The 18,912-nt window shown below is 43.0% G+C and overlaps 1 protein-coding gene across 7 annotated transcripts in view; it reads left to right on the top strand.

The window, feature by feature from the left end:
• Positions 1–18,912, top strand: part of LOC110836352 (protein O-mannosyl-transferase TMTC2) — a 745,449-nt gene that overhangs the window by 277,809 nt on the left and 448,728 nt on the right. For all 7 annotated transcript variants that reach the window (XM_087359005.1, XM_087359009.1, XM_087359004.1 and 4 more), the window contains one exon: positions 18,426–18,528. The gene's annotated coding sequence lies outside the window, so the exon portion shown is untranslated. The remainder of the gene's footprint in view (positions 1–18,425; positions 18,529–18,912) is intronic.

The raw sequence follows: 18,912 nt of genomic DNA, 5'->3' as shown, positions 1-18,912 counted from the left end.
TTCCTGTTTGGGTGCGAAACTTGGTCTCTCACCTTGAGGGAGGAATATAGATTGAGGGTCTTTGAAAACAGGGTGTTGAGGAGGGTATTTGGACCTAAAAAAGGATGGAGCTAGCTCATGACAGTCTGGTGGAAGGCTTTTGTGAACACGGTGACGAACCTTCGGGTTCCATAAAGAAAGTCGGCTATTCTTTGACAAGTCGAGTATACAATTGACTTTTCAAGGCATTTCCTGCGTCGTGGAGTGAATAATAGTGGTATGTTACAGCGAATTTAGACCTGTTGTAGAAAGTGGTTGAAGTAGAATGACCCTGCTTATTCGAAAGGAGTATTCTATTAAATATTTGATTCAGTGATAGGCCACTTTTCATTATGAAGATGAGCAATGTACTAAAAGGATTTGCAGCAGTGATAACTCATACAATTGCACCATACAATTGCATAACTAGCCAAGTAATTTGCAAAGAACACACAATCCCTTACCAAGAGCAGTTTTCCGGATGTATGCAGCTTTGCTGGCCTCACATTTCAATTTGCATACAGTGGTTCTGCAGCAATTGGTGCAAGGGCAGTGCCGTAATGTCGTCCGAAACAATTTTCTGGACTCTTAAGTTGCCAGTGTGACTTTCGTTCTCCGCTAATTTTATGTCTGATGACTGGTTTCATCGTTGGTGTCGTCATGTAAATAGACGAGGAACTGCGATGCCCAGGAACAGAGCGAGCTTCGTCTGCGTGAGCTATTGGCCTGTATGGAAGAACTCGGGAGTATCCAATCGCAGTTCGCCTTCGAACGGGACGGAGACCGTCCACCCTCAATTGTGCACGCTGTAATCACTGCAGAATTAATTTTTTAAAGACCTACAATTATTTCTTGATAACAAATAAACATACTGAAGTTCTCAATGTATAGTTGAAGAAAGGAATAATGTCACGCTTTAAGGTTCTGGAGAAGAGATGGTAGCCGCTGGCCACAATATGATCTAGTTCTTGTATGGAAAGAATAGAGCAGCCAAACAACTCGTAGAATCTTGCAATATGGTCCTCACTATCTGAATTGCATCAGTTCTCATCCCACAGACGCGAATAAACCAGCTTTTGTGTCTTTACTACAGACGAAGGCAGGGCGAAGAATTGCATCGTCAAAATATGTCGCAAGGTTGTAACAAAAAACAGGCTTTGACAAACACATACATTGTTCACCCCCCCCCTCCTCCTCCGTACACTCGACTCTGAAAGTCATCCAAGACACAAATGTAAAGGAAATTCATTGCAAAAATAAAAGTGAGGAAGGAGGCAAAACGGAACTTTTCTTTCTTGGAATATTCTCGATTTCCAAAGAGATTTAGGCTGTTGAGTCGGCGGCAAGAGTTGCTTCCTCGACCAATTGCAACACAGCCAGCCACTGGAATACATTCAGTAGACATACTTTCTTTATATCAGCCCCACTGATACGTTTGCTTTGTTGTATCATCCATTCTCCATTCAATTTACATTTTGTTACGTCCAGAGATTTTCCTCAGCTTAGACTCCATATTCCTCCTCGGCATAGCCTGTCTGGTCTTATAATAAAATGACCAAAAAGGCTTTGTTTTATGGATGTATATCGTTCCGTTACTGTAAAGTGCACTGGTCCTTGGAGACAGTAGTTCTGAAACGCTGGTAAACGTGTCACGAGGCATTTGGTTAACCTAAGGTTTTCCTTTAAAATGCATGAAAAATCTGGGAGCGTTACTTATCCGAATTGCCATCCGGTAGACTGTTATGTAATGGCCTGTAAGTACCACATCAAGCTGAGCCGTTACATCAGTCTGGCGGAGAAATTTCATGCTTAATTGGGCGATAAACAGACCCGTAACGGGAAGACATCCAACCATCGATTCTGACCTGTCGATATTGGGCTTATCGATATTGCCAATACAGCGGATATTGAGTCTCTAGTGTACACACAAAATGGGATGTGACACTGCCTCTAGTTCGTGAAGAAGGCAGAGGGAATGGTTTTGCTGCATAACGCCGAACGAGGGAGTAACTGCAGAAGCTTCCCTACTGACATCCCTACTGACATTGCCCCGCTGTTGGCGTCACACGCTCTGGGATATCAAAGGATTGCAGGTTTCAGATTATGCGAGAAGCATTATACAACTTTTGATGTCCAGTGCGACGGGAAGATTTTCATAAACGAGTAATCTCTAGGAAAGTACCTGTGGGATATTTCAAGGTGCGATTGACCTTGAGAGGCCATCTTGTCAGGGTAGTCGGTGTTCGGGCAGAGATTGCAACTGTAAGGTTAATAGGAGTCTAGTGGGTTCGAGAAGCTTAGATGTAGGGGTAAATTGTTTGTGTCCTTATTAGACGTCTGTCATGAAAGCAGAATGTAGCCTGTGCGATTAATTCCCTAAGCAGCAGAGCAAACTGATTGTTTTATAGAAGACCAGTGTTTTCTTTCAGGTAGGAAATGAAGTTTAAATAGCATTTAGCGGGTTCAAAATTGCCTGAATAAACTCTGGTAGTTTTTTTCCAGATTTAGGTCTATCATTTTTCGAAGCTGTAAGTAATGTACAAAAAGTGGGGTTGGTACTGTCCACACTCCGAAGGGCTACTCAACGCTGGATTGTCGGTGATAAAGGGAATGGGTTGACCGTGTGCACCTCCACATCTGTTGCTTCCAAGGACAGCTGGACAACAACCATTGGAAGCTTCTACAGTCGACATGATTTTAATTCACATCAGCTCTGCCACAGTTTTTCTCCGCCAGTTTGCACCACTGGCATGGGGAGGGGTCGCTTGATCGACGTTTCACGTGTGCGTACTTTGTTAAAGTTGAATGAATAAGGAAACTCCGTAAATCGTGGTGTTTGCCTCCGGTCATTTAACTTTGCCTTGTGCTTCCAAGGAAGAATTCCAGATGGTACTTAAACATAAGAACGCGTCGTTTAGCGGTAAAATGACGTAGACGTTTCACAGCGTTTTCTGTTGGACTGTACCGACGATTCTGATCCTATACACTGGGGCAAGAATTTCCTATCGAGCAATCGCTTCATAAAGCGAAATGCTGGCTTCGAGTATCTGCTTCTGTCCGAGATCTGGACTACGGCCAACAGACACAATATGTACCAGAATTTCAAAACAAAGCAATACGGTTGACCTGGAAGCTCATTTAAACAGCATTTCTGTTCCAAACAAACGAACCCCTCCACACTCTCTCTCGAAATGAAGTGAAGTCTCAGGAAATGTTTCCTGTTCTCGGATGAATCGTGCAATTTCTCGAACCATTTATTAGAGATCTGTGAGCCGGTTCGAATCCCAGCGGAGCCTCTACAAATTATCTTCCTCCGTCTTTGTGCGAAGAACTCCAAAACGTGAGTGTGGGTCTTCATGAATTTGGCGTTCAGGTTATGCCAAACTTATAAGTCTTAAATCGGTAATACCAACGTGACGCAAGCTCAAACTAGCGACTTGGGACTGTGATCTTCGCGATGACGTCATTGCCCATGATTCACTGTTTTGACTGATTGTGTCATCGCTCATGTTGTCCGCCTCTGCGCATTTATTTATATTTATTTAGTGTTCTGTCTGACGACAGGTCCATATGAACAGGATCCTTCCATCCTTTTCTCTTCTCGGACTGAGACCTGTTCATATACGTTCTTGGCAGATGATCCAGAAGTGGTTTGCCATTGCCTTCTTCTGTGTGTGAATGGAGTAATTGTTGGGATGCCACGGAGGAAAACTCCGTGTTGCCTAGACCACGGCCTTGCCGAACACAAGTTATAAATTCGGGCACCGCCGGGAATCGAACCCGAGACCCCAGGATTACAAGGCCAGCGTTCTAACCGCTAGACCACCGTGGCTTTAACGTCATTTCAAAGAAGCCCAAAATCGTATCTTTCAATTTCCTACGATCAGTAACACCAATGCGAATTATACCCTGTCGCCGAAGGTGGGCGATCCATCTCGTGAGAGAATAAACGGACGTGTCATCGAGTAATAATCCTAATTTAATGCTCTTCAGCCTCAGAAGTGATTTTCACCGTCATCTTCAAATAATAATGAAATCATTAATATTTAACCCCGTAATTGTTACGCGATGCTTGCGTGTGCTAATTTGTTCCATTAGCGTCTCCTGCAACCACCGGTGAGTTCTGCATTATATTCTGACGGACAGCCCACAGTAAACCCGGCGCGTTCGCCATGAAAGTTGCCCTTTTAAAAGCTTAACCCTGCATCCGGAAGACGACGAGACAGAACACCGATAAGAACCGCGCAGTGTGAGTCTGATATTTCGAGCGACTTGGAGGAAGTTCGCGAGGAGACAAGTGACGTAACGTGGGGTGAAACATTCTATTCATAGTGAAGTAAAGTACAAAGTTTAGATTGGAAACTGCGAAATGTTCGGTAGGTATGAGCTGTAGAAAGTGTTATTGTGTGCTGTTCGTGCAGAATTTCAGTTAAGGTTTACTGTTACAATCAGCCACATCGTGATGATAGAATTGTTTGTGGAATATTTAGTGATATAACTGTTTCAGTGGTTTTTTTCTGTAGATAACGGTGGTCTAGCGGTTAGACCGCTGGCCTTGTAATCCTGGGGTCTCGGGTTCGATTCCCGGCGGTGCCCGAATTTATAACTTGTGTTGGGCAAGGCCGTGGTCTAGGCAACACGGAGTTTTCCTCCGTGGCGTCCCAACAATTACTCCATTCACACACAGAAGAAGGCAATGGCAAACCACTTCTGGATCATCTGCCAAGAACGTATATGAACAGGTCCCAATCCGAGAAAAGGATGGAAGGATCCTGTTCATATGGACCTGTCGTCAGACAGAACACTAAATAATAATAAGATGAGGTGGTCTAGCGGTTAGAACGCTGGCCTTGTAATCCTGGGGTCTCGGGTTCGAATTTATAACTTGTGTTGGGCAAGGCCGTGGTCTAGGCAACACGGAGTTTTCCTCCGTGGCATCCCAACAATTACTCCATTCACACACAGAAGAAGGCAATGGCAAACCACTTCTGGATCATCTGCCAAGAACGTATATGAACAGGTCCCAGTCCCAGTCCGAGAAAAGGATGGAAGGATCCTGTTCATATGGACCTGTCGTCAGACAGAACACTAAATAATAATAAGATGCGGTGGTCTAGCGGTTAGAACGCTGGCCTTGTAATCCTGGGGTCTCGGGTTCGAATTTATAACTTGTGTTGGGCAAGGCCGTGGTCTAGGCAACACGGAGTTTTCCTCCGTGGCATCCCAACAATTACTCCATTCACACACAGAAGAAGGCAATGGCAAACCACTTCTGGATCATCTGCCAAGAACGTATATGAACAGGTCCCAGTCCGAGAAAAGGATGGAAGGATCCTGTTCATATGGACCTGTCGTCAGACAGAACACTAAATAATAATAAAATGAGGTGGTCTAGCGGTTAGAACGCTGGCCTTGTAATCCTGGGGGTCTCGGGTTCGATTCCCAGCAGTGCCCGAATTTATAACTTGTGTTGGGCAAGGCCGTGGTCTAGGCAACACGGAGTTTTCCTCCGTGGCGTCCCAACAATTACTCCATTCACACACAGAAGAAGGCAATGGCAAACCACTTCTGGATCATCTGCCAAGAACGTATATGAACAGGTCCCAGTCCGAGAAGAGAAAAGGATGGAAGGATCCTGTTCATATGGACCTGTCGTCAGACAGAACACTAAATAATAATAAGATGAGGTGGTCTAGCGGTTAGAACGCTGGCCTTGTAATCCTGGGGTCTCGGGTTCGAATTTATAACTTGTGTTGGGCAAGGCCGTGGTCTAGGCAACACGGAGTTTTCCTCCGTGGCGTCCCAACAATTACTCCATTCACACACAGAAGAAGGCAATGGCAAACCACTTCTGGATCATCTGCCAAGAACGTATATGAACAGGTCCCAATCCGAGAAAAGGATGGAAGGATCCTGTTCATATGGACCTGTCGTCAGACAGAACACTAAATAATAATAAGATGAGGTGGTCTAGCGGTTAGAACGCTGGCCTTGTAATCCTGGGGTCTCGGGTTCGAATTTATAACTTGTGTTGGGCAAGGCCGTGGTCTAGGCAACACGGAGTTTTCCTCCGTGGCATCCCAACAATTACTCCATTCACACACAGAAGAAGGCAATGGCAAACCACTTCTGGATCATCTGCCAAGAACGTATATGAACAGGTCCCAGTCCCAGTCCGAGAAAAGGATGGAAGGATCCTGTTCATATGGACCTGTCGTCAGACAGAACACTAAATAATAATAAGATGCGGTGGTCTAGCGGTTAGAACGCTGGCCTTGTAATCCTGGGGTCTCGGGTTCGAATTTATAACTTGTGTTGGGCAAGGCCGTGGTCTAGGCAACACGGAGTTTTCCTCCGTGGCATCCCAACAATTACTCCATTCACACACAGAAGAAGGCAATGGCAAACCACTTCTGGATCATCTGCCAAGAACGTATATGAACAGGTCCCAGTCCGAGAAAAGGATGGAAGGATCCTGTTCATATGGACCTGTCGTCAGACAGAACACTAAATAATAATAAAATGAGGTGGTCTAGCGGTTAGAACGCTGGCCTTGTAATCCTGGGGGTCTCGGGTTCGATTCCCAGCAGTGCCCGAATTTATAACTTGTGTTGGGCAAGGCCGTGGTCTAGGCAACACGGAGTTTTCCTCCGTGGCGTCCCAACAATTACTCCATTCACACACAGAAGAAGGCAATGGCAAACCACTTCTGGATCATCTGCCAAGAACGTATATGAACAGGTCCCAGTCCGAGAAGAGAAAAGGATGGAAGGATCCTGTTCATATGGACCTGTCGTCAGACAGAACACTAAATAATAATAAGATGAGGTGGTCTAGCGGTTAGAACGCTGGCCTTGTAATCCTGGGGTCTCGGGTTCGAATTTATAACTTGTGTTGGGCAAGGCCGTGGTCTAGGCAACACGGAGTTTTCCTCCGTGGCATCCCAACAATTACTCCATTCACACACAGAAGAAGGCAATGGCAAACCACTTCTGGATCATCTGCCAAGAACGTATATGAACAGGTCCCAGTCCGAGAAAAGGATGGAAGGATCCTGTTCATATGGACCTGTCGCCAGACAGAACACTACAAATAAAACAATAAAAACGAGATTGGAGGTAATAATTTCCACTCGATAAAATAAGGGTAAGAAGAATGAAGACCTTGAATGAAATGGTGGAACAATAAGGGTCAGGTTATTATTATTATTATTATTATTATTATTATTATTATTATTAAGTGTTCTGTCTTACGACAGGTCCATTGCTCTGCCCAAAAAGAGCTCTCCAGTTGTCCCTATTCTCGGCTTCTCGCTTTAATTCAAAGATGGTGGTTGGCTAGAAGGAATGGAAGATTAAAGGCAGAATAGAGTAGAAAAAAATAATGAAAGAACTAAGAAAAGAGGACCGAATAAAGACAGATGTTACGGACAGACATCACATACCAAATTTCGTCGAGATCATTTCAGTGGTTTGGTAGATGAAACGTGCAGACAGGAGCATGAACACTGTTGAGGTAAAAGAACTGCTTCGTTACGAAACAAACCTAAAAATAGCCGTCTCTTTCACAGTTCGTATGAAACACGATAACAGCGCCACCAGTCCTCGGTTTCAACAACAGTAACTAAAATGCATGGGAGCATCAAACGAGGCATTCGACTGAGAACGATATCAAAGTGCTTTGTGCTGGGATCCCGTGGGTGTGCTTTCTGTATGTGGCGAACACAAAGTGTCCTGAAAGATGACAGAACCAGAGGTCTGCTAGTACGATAAAAGGGGATCTCTTTGCAAAACATCGCGTGTGTTGTCAGCAAAACACAGGCGCATCCTGATTCAAGTGGCGTCGTTGCTAACCTCAAAACATCGGCTAGAGCTCGAGGGCTCTTTTTAGGTTTTCTGTTAACCTCGTGGAGTGGACGGTCCTTCCGTGTGTAACTGAGAGGACAGCCGCGAAACTTGTGTCGGAGTGTTTGCGTTCTTCGCCGCAGACCGTGAAACATCGCGACGGCAACATGGACCAGCTTTTCGTTTGTGGCTAATTTTGCATAACCAGGGGACTTGTAGTTTGAAGAAAATTCTTTCTACGTTAGTAACTATGTGGTGGGCAGGATACTTGCAGCAATTTTCGTAAATATTTTGTTCGGCGGTCGTCTGGCGGGAGAATTACGACGCCTCCACATCGTCATTTATTGATCAGATCATTAAGTATGACGCGTCAGTCAGTTTTCTGAATACATTCTTAATTGAGTAGTCCAGTCTCCAAGAATTTGTAAATATTTTACTAAATAAGCGTACGGATATTTTTAAAACCGGAAATATCTTCAAGATTTCATTAAATTACAGACTCTTAACTATTCTGAATTTATTGGATTGTGACAAATGTGCGTCTGTCCATTGTGCGAGGAACATTTGATGAACTGGAATTGTTTTGGAGTGCATCTGTTCTCACCTTCGTTGCAGCAAGGAGTTCATTTAAATTATATAGGACGACGCTTCGTATGACCTCGGCGGATGAATTAAACCAGGACCGTAGTGTTTAATGCAATTACAGAGAAGAAGGCAATGGCAAACCACTTCTGGATCATCTGCCAAGAACGTATATGAATAGGTCCCAGTCCGAGAAAAGGATGGAAGGATCCTGTTCATATGGACCTGTCGTCAGACAGAACACTAAATAATAATAAGATGAGGTGGTCTAGCGGTTAGAACGCTGGCCTTGTAATCCTGGGGTCTCGGGTTCGAATTTATAACTTGTGTTGGGCAAGGCCGTGGTCTAGGCAACACGGAGTTTTCCTCCGTGGCATCCCAACAATTACTCCATTCACACACAGAAGAAGGCAATGGCAAACCACTTCTGGATCACCTGCCAAGAACGTATATGAACAGGTCCCAGTCCGAGAAAAGGATGGAAGGATCCTGTTCATATGGACCTGTCGTCAGACAGAACACTAAATAATAATAAGATGAGGTGGTCTAGCGGTTAGAACGCTGGCCTTGTAATCCTGGGGTCTCGGGTTCGAATTTATAACTTGTGTTGGGCAAGGCCGTGGTCTAGGCAACACGGAGTTTTCCTCCGTGTCATCCCAACAATTACTCCATTCGCACACAGAAGAAGGCAATGGCAAACCACTTCTGGATCACCTGCCAAGAACGTATATGAACAGGTCCCAGTCCGAGAGAAGGATGGAAGGATCCTGTTCATATGGACCTGTCGTCAGACAGAACACTAAATAATATAATAAATATTTTAAAAACTTAAACATCACTCCTAGTGGACTATTGTACCTTATATTATTTTTGAGAAAATGTAACTGCTGTTTTCATGAAAAGTGGTCAACAGAACCCGATAATGTCTGCTTCGGTTGAAACTTGTAATCTAGGAATAACGAACACTTGAAAAACAGTGAAATATGTAATTAAATGTTCATTGACTTTGATATCGAAGCCAGGATACAAGACCAAAGCCCAGAATTAACCGGAACTTTTTGAGCAGAGATTAGTTATCGTATTCACTTTGCTACTGAGTGAATATTCAAACCACGAATCCTTACAATAACTTGGTGATCTAGGACGCTGACGTCACGCAGGTTTCCTTGAATACTGAACACTTTGAAAACTAATCTACCACGCCAGCCGTCAGCCATCAGACACCAGAAGTGACCGCGTAATCCGGTGCGCGAAGAATAAAGTTTCTCTCAATGTTTGTAACAACAGATGATCCATTAATGCTGCTCTAAATTTAGGCATACTTTGGCGAGAGAGGCTGCCATATGTATCCGAAATGTTTCGGAATCGTACGCGAAATGTTAAGAGACTTTTTCACGTGTACATTCGGAACTAAAGTTTGCAACACAACACTTATTTACTTTGCCATGTTTGTATGTCCGTCCTTGTGTCCTATTGGAACAACCGGGGCGTGTCTGATCCTATTTCCATGAAACTGTGCAGCCTATTCAGTACTTGAATCAAAATTTGTCGAAACATCCCGCCTTGTTAAAATTGGACAAAAGCGGGCACTTTGGATGGGGCTCGGTGAGGAGTCCCCGTTTGAGGGATCCCCAGGCAGCCGCTCAACCATTTGAGCAAATTTTCAGTAATTGTGTTATCAGCTAGACACGTTTGACCCGCCCATACAAATTGTTTTGACCTGAGATAGCTCTGACTTTAACCTGATGCTCCAGGCTCGATGCCCCGTGCGTAAGCTTCTCAACTTGTTTCCAGATAATTCATTTTCGCGTTGCGTAATGTAACTGCAATCTTGTTTTTGGCATTGCTGCGATTCGACGTTTCGTGTTTATTCGACATTCACTTGGACTAATCAGTTGTAACATTTGAAAGGCGGGTGACGACGATGCTCGTGAATTATCATTAAGATCTCCGTGTCTCTTCGTCTAGAAGCTTCCTCGTGTTCCAGCGTGTAGGTGTTCGCCTCGTATCCCGCTCTCGTTCCACGAAGACTGTGGACCGTAACATCGCTTAAATGCGCGTGTTGTTTCCAGCCTCTCAACGGACTTCGTGCAAAATTTCTGAACTGTGTGGAAATCGACGTTTCCGTACAAGGCCTCTAGGTTACGATGCTAACCTTTGTATGTGTACAAATTCTATTTTGAGCATCGTATGTCGCCCGGGGTGCGTTTGGTTAACAGGTCTGCACACCGTTTCGACAGCGCTGGTATCGTCTTCAGGTCTTGTGATTACGTGCGTGTATGTAGTTGTACTTGCTGATGTGGTCCTCGTCCACAACCTGAAAGGTTGCCGACGTTTTGTCCGCAGGACGAGATGGAAACTTCGCTGCCACGGACGTTTTTGAGTGACGTGCAAAATCGGAGAATGTTACTAAAAGGATGTGTTATATGTGTATGTTACTTTGTTACTTGTCTGTTGGAACTGTGGACTTATAACACAAAATTTACATTTTAATTTTATGGGGTTCAACTTGACACATTTAAAAAATGGCCATTAGGCTTCTAACGCCTGGTAAATATTCGAAAATCTGGTGTGGGAGAAGATGACGATTACAGCAGTTAATTATCGCAACAAAATGCTGTCAGTGTATGTGAAAACATTTAATTACGATTAATTAAGTTAATGATTATAATGAAATTGGTAAGGGCGTATAGGTGCTTATGTGAACAGTGGTTTTTAATTAGGGGTGCTTAAGTTAATGAGGATAGTTTGCATGTATTAACATAAATTTGGAGTATGACTATACGTATTAAGCCGTGCTAACATTATTTATAATTTCCCCCGTTCGGTAATAACGTGGCGATGAACGTGATTTTGCGGTAGAGGAGACATTGTCAAAGTGATTTGTGGTAATGCATTTTTCAAGAGAACGCGTTTGTTTAGTGTTGTTTGTCGCAGAGTGTAGAGCAGTGACATGGCAGTTGCTTTGAATGTGTTGTTATATCACTCCGCCGTTGTTTTCAGCGAATGCTTGATTCATTATCGGCCTGTTCAGTAACTGATTAGGTATTAATTATTTTAAAGTTTTATAGTCGGTTGCTGTAGTGAAGACGTGAATGCTGTTATGACGCTAGCAGCGGTTTAAAGGAATACTTCCAAGTTCTGAAACTTTGTAGACAGTTGAAAATTCGTCGGTTGTTGCAAGTTGAATATGAAATGGTGCAGACCTTGGAATGATGTGGTAAGAAGCGGGCGTGACATACGAGGCGCGTCCTCAAAGTAAGTTTCCCACTCGTCCCACAGCTAGCAAACCTTATATTGCGCGAAGCGACTGTGCGTACGTGATAGAGCAATGACGTAGCATGGCGCATGCACTAACGGAACTTCCCGCGTTCTTACATTAGCATCGTTGCAGCTGTTAAAGATGGAGGTTCTTATTCCAGCTCCCGCCGACTGTGAAGTGCGGTCAGTGATAACGCTAGGCCGCACACGGCTCGACGGACAGCGAGTCTCCTGCAGGAGTTCAGCTGGGAGGTATTTAATCATTTACCCTACAGCCCGGACCTCGCTCCCAGTGATTTCCATCTTTTCCTACACCTCAAGAAATTCCTGTCCGGTCAGCGTCAGCGTTTTGAGAATGACAGAGAGGCGGAGATGGTTGTCACACAGTGGTTCCAATCCCAGGCGGCAGACTTCTACGACACAGGTATTCAAAAGTTGGTCCCACGGTATGACAAATGTCTTAATTCCGGTGGCGAATATGTTGAAAAATAGCTGGACACTTGCTGTATCTGTTGCAATAAATATTTCCATGAAATTGTGTTTTGTTTCTGTAAACGGCCCCAGGGAAACTTACTTTGAGGACGCGCCTCGTATTTTAAGACGTGATGGTATTTACGTGGAGGTCCTGAGGAAGATAAGGACACTTCTCAGTCAGGAAGGCCAGTTACTTGTCAGGATTGTGGGTGCAATAGAGAAAACAGACACGGCGTTTGAATATGGTGTGGTCACTTGTGGAACGGGCACGTATGTGGACAGGAGTAATCCAGGCCCTTTCACGTGTTTTTTAAAACTATATATTTCTTACGCATATTTTGTGCAAATCATTGGCTTTGACTGTCATTTATTAAAGATGTAATTTAAGTATTCGAAAGTGAATTTCGTAGACGATTTCAGTGCAGAGCGACACACTGTCTCTGTTTTTCGTCAGAGATTCGCTGTATGTGAGGACTTTTCGAATTAGAGGCTGCCAGTCTCAATGACTTCTACGCACTCTGTCCTGTCTCGAATTTTATATGACGATGTGTGTTCTCGAGAACATCAGGACCAATGTGTTTTCGAGATTGTGCCGAAATCTTTCGATATGGAGAACAGTGAATATATGAGAGGGCTAAATTTTTATAAAATTGAGGTCACTGGTTCCGGAGATGACGCGAGTGTCACCCAAAAAACATTCACTTTTAGGTTCCTGCGCCTTGGGCGAAGGACGCCTTGCGTCAGTTGTTCTGTGAACATATTCACATTCATTCTTTTAAAAAGGCTTAGTTTTTGGGATAAACTTTTTGAAATGGGATAAGAATACATCAAGAATTAAAAATGCAGCTAAAGCATATCAGACGGACATTAATTTAAGCATCTCCTTCTTTGCTTCAATTTTATAAATGTGAGAAACAGGAATGTGAATTACATTTGATAAATGTATGTCATCCTGATTTATTAATACCTGAGCCAATTTTTATTGAAGCTTTAGTTGCCCGTTGGAAAGTTGAAAATGTATAAATTGCTAGGTTTCGACTACATTCCGTCAGAATTGACCGAAGTAGATGGTAATTCATTACGTTCTGAGCTCGACTACCTTATTAATATCGTCTTGAATGAAAGAGAGTTCCTACAGTGATGAATGGAATCTGTTGTGCCTTTTTACAAGATAGGCAATAGCACTGACTGTAATGATATTTGTCGAAGAACATCAAAAACACCTGTTCACGCACGCACGCCAGTGTCTCAATCATAGGATCTATGGGTACCATGTGCTCGTTTGCGGTCAATCAGCCGTAGCTTGAAGCACACAATTCACATTTACTCAGTAATGAATTCAGATTGCCCAAAATGTTCTTACACTTTGCATGTGCAGTGTCCTTCCTGAAAACGTCAATTTTGTTGAAGTAGAATAATATTCTCTGTCATTTTATGCGGAACGTGTGTACAGGAGGCCACAGACACACGGAGTCTATTGAATATTTAATGATATTAAAAAATATAGTTTCCTACTCAACTGTGTGATACATGCAGTGAGGACGAGCCTGGAATACATTTTTTTTTTTTTTTTTTTTTACAAAATTGGTTATTTGTTTTCTATCCCGATGTTCGTTTACGACAGAAAAAATGCGTCATTAAAAGGCTAATCGTACGGCAGATAACGCGACACAGAAGTCTGGAAATGTTTCCCTTCACTTTGTTAAATATTCCCCACAACCTGAAAGTTCTGAATGGGAATTTTAAACCGTGATGCTCCTTTTCTGAACCGTGGGTTATTTGTCGGAACACCAATAAAGTTTGTCCGCGCACGTAGAGAAGAGGTAATAATTGCGCAGCGCCGGCACGAGATTATATTGGAATTCGTCGAGTAGTTTAATACTCTGAGAAGCAGTGCGCTGATTTGGTGAAGTCTGCATTTTACCTCGTATTTTATTGTTGAAACTATTGAATCATCTGAACTGCGGCTTTGAAACTCTGTTTTGAGTTATGCCGTAATCATACCAACATATTTTGTATGAAACATTTTTGTATGTCGAAACGTACAAAAAAAGGCGGTGATGCGAACCTCGAGGTCACATCCTGGAACAAATGTGCATTCGGCGGCGTCGTACTAATTTATGGTTCCAGCTAGATTCGCATTGTGAACTTACCAAGAGTGTTAAAGACTGAGAGATGTACTTTCTTTTGTAACATTCTACATTAATTAAAAGTGATTAATGGAATCAATTTATAGTTTTGTATCACTAGACCAGTTAGACATTTAATCACTGAGTTAGCGTCAAGGTTGGAGTTACGCTGGACACAGCCCACATCTAAAATTTCCATCTCTTTCTTCTCAGTTAACATTTCAGTAGTTTGGATAGCATTTCTCCGTTTTGCTGTAATAGTTCGATTGAGATCGAGTTCTCTATTGGAGTGTTTGCCAACTTAGCCTATTTCACGTTGTAACAAATATCTGAAATAGTAATAATCTCTCTGCACCTGCCGCCAGCATCCCCAAGGATCTGCAAACCCAATTTTCCAATTCCGGGATACAACAGAATTTCGAGGCGAATTGTTTGCTTATGTATCTGATTGCGAATCGAAAGTCTGAACTCTTGGGATGATGCGGTCATACTGAAGCAGTGAATCGAAGAAGGGCGATTTGAAGCTGTGCAGATACGGAGAAAAACCGGCTTCAGATTAATCAGTCCCAGACGGTTCTCCGCGTGTGGGGGTGTTAAGCACCGTCCGAGCTCTGGCCCTCGTCTGGAACGTTCCTATCAGTTCTTCGTTCATCTTTCTTGATATTCGGTGGTCCCGTCGAAAGGCCTTGAACTGAAAAGGGCAGCACAACACAGATGTCCACGGTTCCCGAGTTCGAGATGTCTAGTCCCACGCAATGCCACTGGAGAATGGTGCTCGGCCAACCCGTGGGTGGAAAGCGACAACCGCCAAGAGACGAAGGATGAAAAATGGTCAGAGCAGTTGGGACTGTCTTCTTCGCAGATTTTTGTACTCCGAGTTCAGTGCAGCACTGTAAGGTTTCGGAAAATAGCCATGCGTTGAAATGTTGCGGCTGTTTACTGAAACACCTTCAGCACACGGAAAGGATAATTCCGGAAGCTCTAAGTTTGGACGCGTTCGCCTTGTTTTTGCCTCGTGAATGATAAGTTTTTGTGTTGTCTTACAAGTAGCACAAATTACGGATTGTGGAAACGCATCTAAGTACGTTTTGCGTTCGTGTAAAGTTCCAGTTGTTTTCCGAGCCAACCAAAATTTGATTAAAACTCCCGCAATTTTAAATTTGATGAAATTCCTTTCAGCTTTTGTCGTGTTATTACATAAAAGAGAAAGGCACTTTTAAAAGTTCACTGTAAACACATTAAGAATGAAAATGTACAGTATGTGATTCTTCTTTATGTTTTGCGTTGTTATATAATGCCCAGGGCTGAAGACGGCAATGTGTTCCTGGAAACGCTGCCATCTGCCTGCGAGTCTGCGCTGCGCCAAACCCCAGAAGAACGTTTCCATCATTTTGACTTCACATATATTTTGTTTGTTTGCACCTAAGTTGACTGTAGATGTTAATTTCTTAACTGAACCAATATTCAGTCTACTGAATCATCCGAGAATCGCGACTTAACGCTTACCCGATCATCAGACTGGCTACTGAACGTAGTGTCGACCTGTAACACTCGTGTTCCCTAAAATATCCCAAGGGACGCCGGGCACCAGGGCCGACAGGCTTGTCAGATATTTGATAGGAGCAGGGAGTCTCAGCTGATGGCTGATTAGTAGGCTGGCAGTATCATTTTACCGATATGCATGATTGCCAGTAATTACAGCGAGCTAACTGCCCCCTCGTCACACAAAATTGGGCCACAAATTGGCATTCAGGCAACGAACGATCCGTAACGTTAAACGTCTGACGTCAGCCTAGCGCGTTTGATCCTGCCATCTAGACGTCAAACTTATAAGTAGGGTTCGTATGTTCACGACATGTCATATTTTTATTTGGGATTCTATTTCCATTCTAAACTGAAATTAAACACTAATTGGGTTATTCTAATCACAATTAGACTGTATTTATTTTGCATATAATTCATATTTAGGTCATTTTTATGTTTTTGGTCATATTTGTAGTTAAATGCATATTTTGGTTATATTTTGCTAATAAAATTCATATTTTGGTTGTATTTTGAGTCATGTAATAGTTGTACATGCATATATAAATAAATAACGTGATTGAAATACAAAAAGGATTTTCTTTAAAACAAATTAGCGAATATTTTTTTCATAACAAATTAGGTCATATTTTGTCTTTTTTGGGTCATATTTAGCTATTTTTGGAGGCATATTTGCATATATATTTCTCGGTTTTTAGGTCATGAACATCCGAACCCTACTTATAACATATTCCAGGAAAAATAGAAGAATATTAATCTGTATTAGAAGAAGTAATTTTAAGAAATTAAATGTCAACAGTTACCTGTTAAAATATAGTTGATTACATGCTGATGTAAATAATTTTAATACTTAACTATGTACAAGTGTTGATAGCTTTCTGTGTAAGAAGCATTTCCTCCGGTGTCGTAGAACAATTAGCTCGAATATAATATTGAGACGCGTGCTAATGATGGTTTCATGAATCTGTCGGTGTGCTGAGGTCATTAAGTCTGTGACAGCTTCCTTTCGGATCTTCAATCCACACACGTCGCTCCGCATATAAAATACAGGGTGTTCCCTGCAACTCGGAATGCACCTCCTAGCATGCGTTGTGACTAGTCAGCTCGCCGCTGCTCTGGCGTGCTTTCATGGCAGTTACCACTTTAAGTGGGACATTCTGTATATCTCGCGTGTAATTTATTACATTGCATTTCCATCAGCACTCGATTCCTGATTCATCTGTTGCTTAATGTGGGCTAAATGTTTCTGTCTGCAAACTGTCGCCACTGTTTTAGGCACGTACGAGTGTAAAGTAATCGAGTCTCCTCTGTTCTTCGCATCCCACTTTCGCCGTTGCATTTTAAACCCTTTACACAACAAAAATTTTAGGGTTGAAATGTTAAAAATAACGAGAAAGAACGATAAACAGTTTCGTAAACATTACTAAAAGATCTTATTGTTTTCAGTCTCAGCCCACGCACTGTACCGATAGGTTATTTTTATTTATTTGTTATCATATTGACATTTTTGTATTCATTATCTGTTAGGTTAATTGAGTTAATTTTAATTAATTCTTTATGTTCTCTTACTTGCAGTTGCTGGTAAGAAAAATGATTTGCGCTGTTTTCATTGGACATTATTTTCACTTATTCTGGTTGTTGTGTTGCCCCACGTAGTCTGCATGTCGCTAGGTCTTTCTTTGACTCTCTTAGCAAAGATTTCCACGTAACTTCCAATATTGCTTAGTTTGTGCTTTTGTCATAGCTTTAAGCTCCACCTCGCTCCTTCACTGGGGCTGAATTATGCTGTTTTGTCGTGTCGGCTTTCTCTACGCGAGATCACAGAGCATGTGTATTTAATTAAAATTTTATGTGCACTGTACATGTCAGGAGGAGGAACGGAAGAGGCACATTCCTTGTTACGCCGAGGAACAAAGCCCTCCTTGAGAAAATGATAGTCGCTCAGCTAGTCATGAAATTCGTTTAGATGACATTTCCAATTTATGCTCCGTTCCTCACTGCCGAAACTGATCCGTCGTGTCCATGAACCTGGCAGTAAGAATTCAAGACCGGACTTGCGTACCATAAATTGTCTTCTCGTTTGCTGGATTAAGTTAGCAATTTCGTAATTTATATTCTTTTTATAGTCGAGCGAATTATTACGGAACAGCAGATTTCTTCCTTTGATTCGCGATTCAAAATGCAGAATACTTTCTGTAAGCGCATCTACCAGGCCTATGAAAGTTCTGAAGGAAGTTACCCCTAGCAGAATCAGTTTTGCATATTTGCAGAGCATAGATTAGCGATCACATGCGACATTAGAAGCAGGTGTACGATCGGTCATTTCTATTGATACTACCGCATTTTTCCTCTCACGAACTGTTAATCCCGCGACATTTTCAAGCTAAGTGACCGTCCCTTGTCGGCTGTCCGTGGCCGCTAACCCAGTATATCCGCGCCGTGAAGACCCACGTCCACTTTTATTCTGCAAGCAAATTTCATTCGTGAGTTTATTAAACAACGCTTCTAGCAGCTCTGAGTCGTGTGAGTCGGATGATATTAAAGGAACTGAATGTTCTGGTGGGCGTTCTTTCAGGTACTACCCTGCTGTGTGCCTGGAAGGACTGAGGAAACCCCAGAACAGCGCTGTGAAGAAGAAAGAATGCTGACCGCTCGGAAGCGACGTTGGTGCGTGCAATGTAAGTAGCCCAGTTGAAGGCTTATCAATTTTTAGTTGAAACGTTTTTCTATATTACGCTCAGTGTGGAACGAATGACCATTAGTAAATCCTACAACGGAGTGAGGGAGTTAACCGCTGGGCTAGCCGGAAATGGGGTCTGAACTCTGTAATCCGTCGAGAGCTCTGCTCGTTGAGGTTGGAGAGTTGGGAATTATTTCCGAGAGGGTTGCTGGAAATTTTGATGGCGAAAGCCGTAAGCAGACGGGCCTGCAGCGGTCCAGTCCCATGAGATGAGGGCCCCAGTTGGCCCCACCGATTGGCTTCATACCTTTTTCCACTTTGACTGAGAAACAAATGTTTGTTGGCATCTTGCATCGGGAGGGCGCGGAATTAGAGGTAATCG

This window comes from Zootermopsis nevadensis, unplaced genomic scaffold, assembly GCF_977971745.1.
Source record: "Zootermopsis nevadensis isolate Lab colony 2312 unplaced genomic scaffold, Znev_1.0 Znev_ptg000030l, whole genome shotgun sequence".
NCBI lineage: Eukaryota > Metazoa > Arthropoda > Insecta > Blattodea > Termopsidae > Zootermopsis > Zootermopsis nevadensis.
This window is presented reverse-complemented; position numbering and strand designations above follow the sequence as displayed.